Source organism: Macrobrachium rosenbergii, chromosome 11 (assembly GCF_040412425.1).
Source record: "Macrobrachium rosenbergii isolate ZJJX-2024 chromosome 11, ASM4041242v1, whole genome shotgun sequence".
In the NCBI taxonomy this organism is placed as follows: domain Eukaryota; kingdom Metazoa; phylum Arthropoda; class Malacostraca; order Decapoda; family Palaemonidae; genus Macrobrachium; species Macrobrachium rosenbergii.
The window spans coordinates 1,645,445-1,657,003 of NC_089751.1; the positions used below are offsets into that span (position 1 = coordinate 1,645,445).

At 38.4% G+C, this 11,559-nt stretch overlaps 1 protein-coding gene across 2 annotated transcripts in view; it reads left to right on the forward strand.

The window, feature by feature from the left end:
• Nucleotides 1–6,569, forward strand: part of Fnta (farnesyl transferase alpha) — a 185,806-nt gene extending 179,237 nt beyond the window's left edge. For both annotated transcript variants that reach the window (XM_067111045.1, XM_067111044.1), the window contains exon 7: nucleotides 5,607–6,569. The gene's annotated coding sequence lies outside the window, so the exon portion shown is untranslated. The remainder of the gene's footprint in view (nucleotides 1–5,606) is intronic.
• The last annotated feature ends 4,990 nt before the right edge of the window (nucleotides 6,570–11,559 follow it).

Sequence of the window (11,559 nt, forward strand, 5' to 3'; positions counted from 1 at the left end):
TGTGGCAAACAATGTTTTTGTTCAATTTCGATAGGTCAAGGATCACTCTTCCTTCGGAGGAATCCTTCTTGGGGGCACTGAAGAGATGTGCTTAATGTTGAATATATATATGTTTCTCTATGACTCCTTTTAAAAGGGGCCTCTTAACCCATCTAGGATAATACTGTGTCCCCAAGGGGAGGACTTCCATTGCATGTGATGCTGTAGAAGACAACTCTCGACCATACCATTCATGGGCTGCACCTTTTCCCTTGCCTTTAATAGGCATTCCAGGAGTCGCTTTCCCTTTTCCCAGTATGAGCGTCTCTGCCTGTGTTGAAGGGGGTGCTTTTGCTGCTGTTGTCTCTTCTGTTATTGTTGGAAGGATCCTTTAGGGGCAACTTTCCCAGGAGTAACATATTTGAGTCCGCCCTTGTTTCCATTCTAGCCTTTATGCGACACTCTAGAAAATCATAGAGTGCTCCCCATAGGATCTGCATAAATGTTTTGGCTACAGCAGCAAACATTGTTCTAGAGGATTCTGGAAGCCTTCTAATAGAAACTTCCAGCATACTAGTAAAGGTTATTATATTGAGGAGGTGGAGCCTAGCATGAAATTCAGTGAAGGCTGTCCGCTCTGAGATTTTCTCATAGGTGTCCCAAACTGTTGAGTAGCCACGTCCAGAGGGAACTTTTTCCTATCCAAAGGAACGACAAGTGTTGTCTGTTCCTAAGTAGAATTATCAGACACCACCAGGATGACGGAGACAAATGGCTTTAATTCTGCCATTGGCTCTCGTTTCTCAGTTACCACAAACTTCTGAAAATTTGCCTTCACATGAATAATTGTTTTAAAAGTGAAGGGACAGAAGGCTGGAGCTACCCAGTGAGCATACTGAATCTTATCTAAAATAGATATAAAACTTCATTTTCCATGGACCTGGTAAAAGGTCCTCTTCCTGACTTTCAACGCTAAATTCGTAGGTAGGATAACCATCTTCTTCAGCAGTTCCTCAATGCCTACTGAACGAGGGACTAAGCTCGGTTCATCATAGGAAACACTGCCCTGTCCCAAAATTTTACATGTTGTACTTCAGTCATGGTTTCCCTTTCATTAATAAGGTACTCACCATCTGGAGAGAAGATACACCTTGAAACGTCGTCCCAAGGCTTTGATTTGAAGTTTTGTAGCCCGAACTGGTCTTATTGTTGATACCAGTTGGAACTCAAAACTCAGACTCTGCCCTGGCAGGCTGCTCAGCCACTTGATTCTTTTGTTTGAAGGCTAAGAAATTCTTACATCAGGACTGACCTGTGAATTCCTGTTTGGAATCATGGATAACGTCTGTGATTTATTAACGCGTCAGTAGCAGTGACATCCTTTATACTGTTCATAATTTCCTTGCAGAAGTCAGCAAATGCAACCAGTGTCATTCCCCTATTAGGGGAGCTGCCACAAACTGATTGTACCCAGGCAGCCGTACTGCAACTGCCCGATAACCAAAGAACAGATGTCTTGGATGACTCACTATACCCCTCAGAAGATACGGATACTTCAGACGGGATTAAGTGGATCCTATTAGGATCCCTTCAGTATATGATAGCTGCATGGGAGACAGATTTCCTTTTGAGATATCTCTCTCATGTACAGCTGAAGTCTGTGTCCCTGGTCCTTCCGGGTTCAGCAAGGCAGTTTCATTGGCAATATCCACTTCATATCTGGTAAAAGGGACATCTTCCCCAAGTTAGACTCCTCTTCTCCATCAGAGGGGTTGACCTGGGAAGTACTAGGAACCAGTGCCTTCGAGTTTTGGCCCAAACATAGCTTCTGCTCTGAAATGGAGAGAAATATACTGTGCCCTTACTGAAACCTAGGACCCAATGAGACAGCTTAAAGCGAGCTGTTTCATTCTTAACATTTGTTGCCAGGAGCATGTTACAAATTATACGCATGTCTGGCAACCCACCATATTACTCTTCTTTCTTAATAGGGCTAAGGAACAAGTATTTATTTGAAACTACTTGGTACTAACCATCTATAATCACTGTATGAACAATATACTTGAGATACTACAGACTAGTAGTGTGTAGTTATAGTATAATGTTATGATAATGGTTATCTATATGGTAGTAGTAAGTATTATCATGTTCATGGATACTACTATAATTTTGTTTTTCTTGCAAATGTTAGATGCGCTAATTATTTGTAATAACTTCAGCAGCACAACTAACATGAATAGGTTAACTTGGGTACAAGTATGTAGCCATATTGCTGTATACTGTTAGCCATCAGAACAATGGGTTCTTTGTCTAAAAGTAATCATGTATTAAATATATAATTACTGTTTAATTTTGCCATAAAAGTAAATTCTTGAATGTTACACCATTCCATTAGGCCAAAGCTAACTGTATGCTGTAAATCTAATTTTGTTTATTGGGCCTAGGCTACTCACCAGCTGTGGGTAAGCTAAAGGCTGCATAAGAAAGTACTTCAGTGAAATATTTTGCCAAGGGAATTTTTTTTTAAATAAGCTTGGTGCATTTAAATTAAGTACAATTTCAGTGCCCGTTATATGAATGTAAAGGTTTAATAATCACGAAGGAAAACAGACACCACTAATTTTTAAAACCTGCTGATGCTGCCAGTGGTGGAACAATACCTGCTAAAAGACCCATGAAGGAAAACATTTAATTTGACACAAGTTTCCTGATATGAATGTTCGATAGGGAACATTATCACAAAAAACTATTCAGTTTGTTAATTAACTACTGTAATTGACCAATTGGTTTTACTTAACACCAAGGTTTGGAAGTTGAGCATGATGGAAGGTTGGTTTATCAAAAAACTGTTTTACAATTTTACATAGCTGTATGAATGTTAGGTTTACTATCAGTCAAAAAGGAAGTACCCAAGCCTATCTGTTGAGTAGCTCAGATGGACCCTATTAGGATCCCTAACTATTAAGATAGTTCACATACCAAAGATCTTAAAGAACAATAACGTTTGAAAGTATTACTTCAATACAGTATAATTAAACATTGTCGGCTAGCAAAGACGGAGCCTAGCATATCTCATAAACAAAACAAACAATTCTAGTAATTCTCACCCTGCAGGAGACACTGGCTCCCAAATTCAGCGAAATATGTTATTAGTTAGAAAACTTCAAAAAAAATTTTTTTGCTGGGACTTAACCCTCTGTACTTAGCTTGCTTCATAGTTTGGTTCTTCAGTGATGACCAGTACGATCATGGAGCACTTATACTGCACCCATTTTAGGTGTGTCATCATATAAGCAAGACCAAAAGAATAATGGGTAGTCAGTCTGATGCAGAGTGCATTGTTGCCACAGTAGTGGATGGCATGCAATGTGCGGTTGCCATGCCTGCAGGTTAAGGCAAGGAAGAACCTAGGCAGTTGCTGTAGACAAGAGAAAGAGCCCTTTTGTCTTGAGTCCTGTACTCTTTATCATTGTCAGCATGCGCTATAAACTGTACTGGCTAGGACCAACTAGAGGAAATTCTTTGAAATTAGTTGTTCTATCTTTTAGAACCCCTCCAGGACCATAAGAGTAACTCCTTTGAGGATGAACAGCGGCTACACTGTCAAAAAGTATGTTAATTTACCGTTGTATACATGTTTACATTTCTGTATAAAAATGAAAATAGTTCCATTATAATACATTCGTTTCTTTTAGGGACAGTCAATTTTTTTATATATATTATGACAGTAATATATTAATATAATAATTCAGTATAAATGGATTCTGTAAATAAAATAAGAGTTTCATTACCATTACCTTTATCTTAAATACATCTTTAATTGCCTATTTGGCTTTTGCAAATGGATACTAATGTGTGAGTGTAACACCTAGGCTAGCCTTGGTCTATAGTTCACACATAGCTTAAAAATTTTTATCTTGTGTATGGTAATACAATACTTTATGATAACAACTGATAAGGAAGTTGCTCTATAAAGATACATTAATGGTCATAAAACCATGGTAAGCTTTGGGTAAACACAGGTAGGCTGTACACCTACTTAACTGTGTCATTTACTAGGGAGAGAAAAAATATGGGTTGCATTTTTTTAAACATATTTATGCAGTATATTTTGTTAGAAATGTAGGGAAAAAAGTAGATAATTGCCTCTTGCATAAAGTTTTCAGTTTAAAGTGTGATGGTTATTGTTCACAAGCATACTTGAGTGTTTACAGTTATGTGGTATTGACAAGGTTAGATGAGGAAGGGTACAGAGTTGCTCTTCAGCACCCCTAGATTTTTTTACTTGTCATTATTTGGATTACGCCCATATCCGACAGACCCTAGGCTCTATTAATTCGGATAACTGAAGGATTACTGTACTGTACTTCACTGGCAGTTTCAGCAGTTTGAAGTATTCTACTTCCTTCTCAGCATTATGTAGAGCTGTTGTAAAATGGAAGTCAAGGTCTAGGGTATTAGAGCTCCCTCCCTCACACAGTTCTTTTTATTGACTGTGTTTCTTTAACTACAGGCAACTAAATTAAAATTCTGTCATTCAGTATACTGAGAGTCTTTCATGATTTTTGGAGGCCTGTCTATCCTGAGGAAATGTTTTGAAATATTTTTCCCCTGTTAGGTGTTCAGTAGTTGACTTCATCTGAAATTGTAGCGCAAAAACTTGATTTCTGTTGAATTTCTTATCCCTGAACTTGTTATTAATTTTTGGTCCCATATGTCAATTAGCTCATTGGTCATGGAGTAGAAAATATTTCTTGATTCTGTCATTTACATTCAGATCTTCCTAGATTGTCATCTGTCACCTAGTCCTAAACATGCAGCTAATCATAAAAGTATTGCCTGTTCTTCTAGAATTTTTTTCCTTTGTGACCAAATTGTAGAATGATCTTAATACAGTACTATACTTGAATCAAAGGAACTTTGGAAGTTCAAACCTGGTGCAAATATGCTTTTGTTGAGCAGGCTGACATGAGTCTTACTGCCTAGTTTTTTGTCTTATTTATTTTACATTATTATTTGTCTTATTTGATATTATTTTACTCATTTGTTTTTCTTTGTTATATTTCTCTTATAGTTTATTCTGTATCTCTCAATTTCCTTTTCTTTGCTGGACTTTTTTCCCTGTTGTGGTATTTTGCTCTTCCTACTATGGTTGCACATTGAGTTATAATGATTTTAATAGTAAGAATAATAATAAAAGGCTTTTATTCTTTGCATTCAGCTTTCTTTTGCTTTGGTCATTATCAGTCTTTATGCACTGTTTCATTATAGGTATGTTTTCATGATTTAATGTTAATTTTAGCTGAACACTTAATAGTTCTGTGTTAAAAACCTGCTTGAGTATTGAAAAATATAATTTCACTTTACTTATATCTGAAGAGGAAGTTTGTTATGGTTATCTCGGTAAAAGTATAGATCCTGCCATACTGGTTGTTTAGGAAGCCTTAGTGGTTGAGAAAATTTTACCTGAGTGTTTAGCCATATTATTGTAGCATAAGTTTTATATACTTCATGCCATGTTTTCATATCAGATGCCTAAGATTAGGCATTGCTTTTACTTGGATCTTAATTATGTAATATATTCTGGAGTAGAGTCAAAGTTTTCAATGACATTTTTTCATTTTCAGTTGTGTGAAGCTCTTGCTACCGAGCATGATAAGATCCGAGAGGAGTATTGGCGATATATGGCCAGACATTTTAGCCATTGTTTTGGTGCATGAAAGTGTTCTAGTCATATTCTACTATGGTACTGTAATTTTTTACTGCTTTATTAATTGCACTAGATCTCAGGAGGGCAGGCTTCAGTGTTATGAATTTGTTAAGAAGGCCATGTGGGGAATTTCAGATACTGTACTTTTAGATTCTATAGTAATGTGTAATGAGTTGATCAGTGTTTCCAGTAGTGAAGTCATGTTTCATTATAGTTGTTAGTAATGTTTCTTTCCCCATATTTTAGTATACAATACTGTACTTTAATATCATGTTCTGTTAAACCTTCAGTTTGTTTATTGAACTTTTTTCTTTTGTTTTGCCCTTTAAAGCATTTGTTTAAACCATACATTTTCTGTCCTGCACATTCCTATACAGTTTTATTATAGTGTGTAATCTCCTATAGAATAGGCCTTTGCTTATTTGTTATTAAGATTCATTGTGTAACTTATTTGTTGTTAAGATTCATTGTGTTTATTGGAAATGAAGAGAGGAATTTTATTATTGTAAAAGTTCTTTCATATGTTTTATGAACTTGTTGTTTTTATCTATTGACTAAATCTATGGACGATGATCTTCAATCACCTGGTACAGAACATTATGCTGTGTAAACTTGTTAATTACATTGAAGCCTGTGACCTTTGCTTGAATAATTTTCACATCAAAATACCAGTGCGTTACCCTCCATTTTGGAAATATTTTTTTTATGTTCTTTAGTAAAATTTGGTAAAATTGGTATCATGAGAAATCAGATCATCATACAGTATTGTGAAATGTTTTGAAATTAATAAATAGATTCCTTTTGATGGTTAGGACTATTTAGTGTTAGTGCTGTACGTTACTAGTTAATAATTGGTTACAACAAATAAATGAGTAAGAAAGTATGTGTATGAATCAGACCATTATTCCAGCATTTGCAAACCATAATCTTGTGAGTAGTTTGTAATTTTATGTAAGGTAGAATTTGAAAAATATTTGACAGTTGAGCGATTAATAAGTCGCATTACAATCTGTGTTCATATGAAGCTAGACTTATAAATATTCTCTTTGTTAGTCTCAGCATGACAGGTCAAACAAATTATGTTATTAAAGGCCATTAATTATTTAGTTAGACACCCTTTCTTATTCCCATCTCCTTGTTCATTAATTCCTCTTAAGTTATTAAGTGTGTGCTTGGTGTCATATCATTTAAGGATTTACTGCTCACTATTTGTAAGATTTGCTGCCATTTTTAGTACAGTATTTAATACATGACAGATGTCTTAGACAATAAAAAACTGTATGTTATGATGGCTAACAGTACAGTATATAGCAGTATGGCTACATGCTTGTGCCCAAGTTAACCTATTCATGTTAGTTGTGCTGCCTAAGTTTTTACAAATAATTAGCACATCTAACATTTGTGAGAAAAACAAAATTTATGGTAGTATCCATAAATGTAGGGATAACCATTATCGTAATATTATACTATAACTGCACGCTTATAACCAAGCTAGCCTGTAGTATTATACAAGACCCATTGATTTGATTACATGCGTCATAGTAAATTGCTCAGTCTGCTGTTCACCAGTGGGCACGGCCCATACCACCTGCCGTGAACATAGCCCTTGTAGGAATACGTAAAGGGGAATAGGTTTGGTTGCCAGATGTGTGAAAATTGTAACATGCTCCTGGCAACAAGTGTTAAGAGTGAAACAGCTCACTTAAGCTGTCTCATTGGGTCCTAGGTTTCAGTAAAGATATGGAAGGAGGAGACTACATCTTTCCGGCAAAACTCCGGCAGTGTGTGTTTCCCAACATTTCCGAGCCGAACCCATGTTTGGGCCAAAACCCGAAAGTATTGGTTCTTAGTACCTTCTAGGTCAACCCCTCTGATGGAGAGAGGAGTCTTTACTTGAGGGAGATACCCCTTTTACCAGATATGAAGTAGATGTTGCCACTGAAACTGCTCTGCTTAACCCAGAAGGACTAGGGACACATCCTTCAGTTGTACATGAGAGAGATATCTCAAAAGGAAATCTATCTCCCATGCATTTATCATATACTGAAGGGATCCTAATAGGATCCACATAACCCTGTTTAAAGTGTCCATATCTTCTGAGAGGTATAGTGAGTCATCCAGGACTTCTGTCTTTGGTTGCCGGGCAGTCGCAGTACGGCTGCCTGGGCACAATCAGTTTGCGCAACTCCCCTAAAAGGGAAATGATGCTGGTTGCATTTGCTGACTTCCATGAGGAAATTATGAAGAGTATCAGGGATGTCCTTGCTACTGAGCATCAGTATATCAGAGATGTTATCCATGATTCCAAACAGGAATTCAGGTCAGACCTGGACACTGAATTAAATGTATGATGTAAGAAATTCTCAGCCTTTAAACAAAAGAATAAAGCGGCTGCCCACACAGAGTCTGGGTTTAGAGCTCCAGCTGGTAGCAACAATAAGGCCAGTTTGGGCTATGAAACTTCAAATCAAAGGATACGTAGTAGGGGCTCCAGTATTGCCCCTGATGATACTGACAACCCTTGGCACAATGCCTCAATGTATATCTTCTCTCCCAATGGTAAATACCTTATTAATGAAAAGAAAACCATGACTGAAGTTGAACACGTAAAATTTCAGGACATGCAGCACTTCCTGATACCGAATGGTGCTAGTCCATCCTTTAGTAGGCACTGAGAAACTGCCGAAGGAGACGGTCATCCTACCTACAAGTATAGCATCAGAAGCCATAGAAAAGACCTTTTATTAAGTCAGTGTAAGAGGAAGTTTTACATCTATTTTAGATAAGACCCAATACACTCACTGGGTAGCCCCAGCTTTCTGTTCCTTCACTTGTAAAACGATTAATCATGTGAAGGCAAATTTTCAGAAGTTTGTGGTAACAGAAACGAGAGCCAGTGTCAGAATTAAAGCCATTTGTCTCCATCATCCTGATGTCTGATAATCCTACTAAGGAATGGACAACACTTGTCCTTCCTTTTGGTAGGAAAAAACTCCCTCTGGACATGGCTACTCAGTGGTTTGGGACCCATATGAGAAAAATCTCAGAGGGGACAGCCTTCACTGAATTTCATGCTAGGCTCCACCTCCTCAATATCATAACCTTTACTAGTATGCTGGAAGTCTCTAATTAGAAGGCTTCCAGAATCCTCTAGAACAATTTTTGCTGCTGTAGCCAAAACATTTATGCGGACCCTATAGGGAGCACTCTGTGATTTTCTAGTGTCTCGCACAAAGGCTAGAATGGAAACATGGGTAGGCTCCAATATGTCACTCACCAGTGTTGCTCCTTATTACATTCTAATCCCTTCTGTAAGGACCCTTCTGAGGAGCCTGTTGTGGCTTGACTCAATGATTGAGCCCGACAGTAAAAGTGTACAATGTACGCACTTCTTGGAAAGAGTCATACAAACCTCTAGTCTCCCCTAAAGGATCCTTCCAACAACAACAGAAGGGACAATAGCAGCAAGAACACCCCTTTCAAAGTGGGCAAAGATGCTTATACCAGGAAAAGGAAAAGCAACTTCTGGAATGCATATTGAAGGCAAGGGAAAAGGTGGAGCCCAAAAAGAGTGGTATGGTCGGGAGTTGTCTTCTACAGCTTCACATGCAACGGAAGTCCTCCTCTTGGGGACACAATATAATCCTAAATGGACTAGGGTGGAAATGGTCTCATCTTTCACCCCCACCCCTTTTAAAGAGGTTTTCCAAGAACCAGGCCCTTCTCTGGAAGATTACGTGCAGAAGGCCTTTTAAAAGGAGCTGTACAGAAACATACATATATTTGCTACCAAGCACCTCTCTTCAGTGTCCCCAAGAAGGATTCCTCCGAACGGAGGGTGATCCTCAACCTATCAAAATTGAATAAACACATTGTTTGCCACAGTTTCCGAATGACTACTGTTACCCAAGTACGTTCAATCTTTCTGCATTGGACCTGGACAGTTTCTAATGATCTGAAAGATGCGTACTGACACATCCTTATCGCCGTTCCCGTCCGCCCCTCCTTAGGGTTCTGGAGAAGGAAAGGTAATGTACATATTCAAGGTCATGCATGTTTGGTTAAATGTTGCCCCAAGAATCTTTACAAAATTAACAAAAGTGCTTATCCAGGAGCTCAAAAAAGAACAAATCCCTCCTTACACCCAGCAGATACTTTCAGTGGCTGGGATTTGCTGGGATACTCTTCACAGCCAGTTGTCTTTCCCCACCAATACTCAAAACAGAATAAGGAAGGAACGGAAAAGGTTCCTTGCACAGCCCAACGTTTCCAGACGTCATTTGGAGCGTATAATGGACCTATTACAGTTTGCATCTGTGGCAGACCCAATCTTCAGATTGCAACTAAAAATGTAAACAAATTCTGACTATTGCATAAAAGAAAAAAGATTCGCAATCGACTTCATCAAAATAGTAAAAAAGTTGGGGAAATACTCCAGCAGTGGACCTGGAAAGGGTTTCTGGCAAGACAGGTTGCCCTGACTCCTCCATCTGTACAAGTGATAATACACACGGATGCCTCCTTGGCAGGTTGGGGAGGCCACTGGGAAGATCGTCAGGTAGTAGGGAGGTGGTCATGGCCACCTGCTCTGAAGAAGTATCATAGCAACTTTCTGGAGCTAGTGGCTGTTTTCATACCTCTAAGAAAACTGAAACCTCCAAAAAGGGACAGACATTTTGTTGGTCCTAGATAAGATTACAGTGTCCTGCATCAAGAAGTCAGACTCATGTTCATCTCCTTCTAATGTGCAGTACAATATTGCTGTCCATCCTTTGGATAGCGCAAGCAAAGAAATAGTGCTTGTCTGCAATTCACAAGTTCTTTCAGTGTAAAAGCAGACCCTCTGTCAGGGATACAACAGCCTCGACCAAGTGGATGTTAGACAATCACTCCTTTCAATTAATTGCCCATATGCTTCCATATCCACATATGAGAACCATCAACTTCCAGTGTATGTGTCCCCAAACCTGGATAATCAAGCAATAGCAAGAGATGCATTCCTATACTTAATAGCCTCAAATTAGCCATACAGGCATTGGTTCCTACTGCTTCAACAATGGGCAAAGAACTCAATTCCATTATCATTCACTGTTCTATCCCAGACAGTGGGGAGGAAGGTCGTCCGCGTGTCTTCCCTGCTGAGTTGAGACCTTCATGTGTGAATTTTCAGAATCTTGTCTGCCTTGAAAATTACCCACCCAGCATTGCTAGGTACCTAGTGCAGAAACTACGGACATCGTTTCTTCGACAATAATAGTCCGTGTGAAAGTATGGTTAGATTATATTCATGCTAAGAGCCCAGTTGAGATCTTTGTTGAAATACTTTTACATGGCATACAAGGCAGCGTTGTTGGAACCTTGCTTTATGGATTTGGAATTGATTCTAACATAGAATTGTTACGTCCCTTCTCAGGTCTTTTACATTGCAATGACCTGCTCCTGCATGGCTTCCCATTCTTGTGTCCCTGAATTGAGTGCTAAGGCTTCTGTCAACCCCACAATTCATTGGGCCCAATACAACTATGACACATATGCTGCAAAAGGCAATCCTCTTGGCTGCTTTGCATCAGGAACTCGCATTAGTGAACTGGGCTCTCTCAGACGGAGACGCTACACTACAGTACCTGCCTTTTTTACGCATTTCACATTTCTGCATTTCATTTTTTTGTGGATTTTTGTGGAACACATCATTCACTTGTCCGCAGGGGAAATTTCACTTATTTGCTGATTTTTCTTTGGGCTGTATCTCAAAAATTATCACTATTTCGTTTTTTTTTTTTTTCATAGAGCAACACTGTGTTCACTAAATGCTGTATTTTTTCATTTAAATATATGTATACTGAGAGAGAGAGAGAGAGAGAGAATGATAG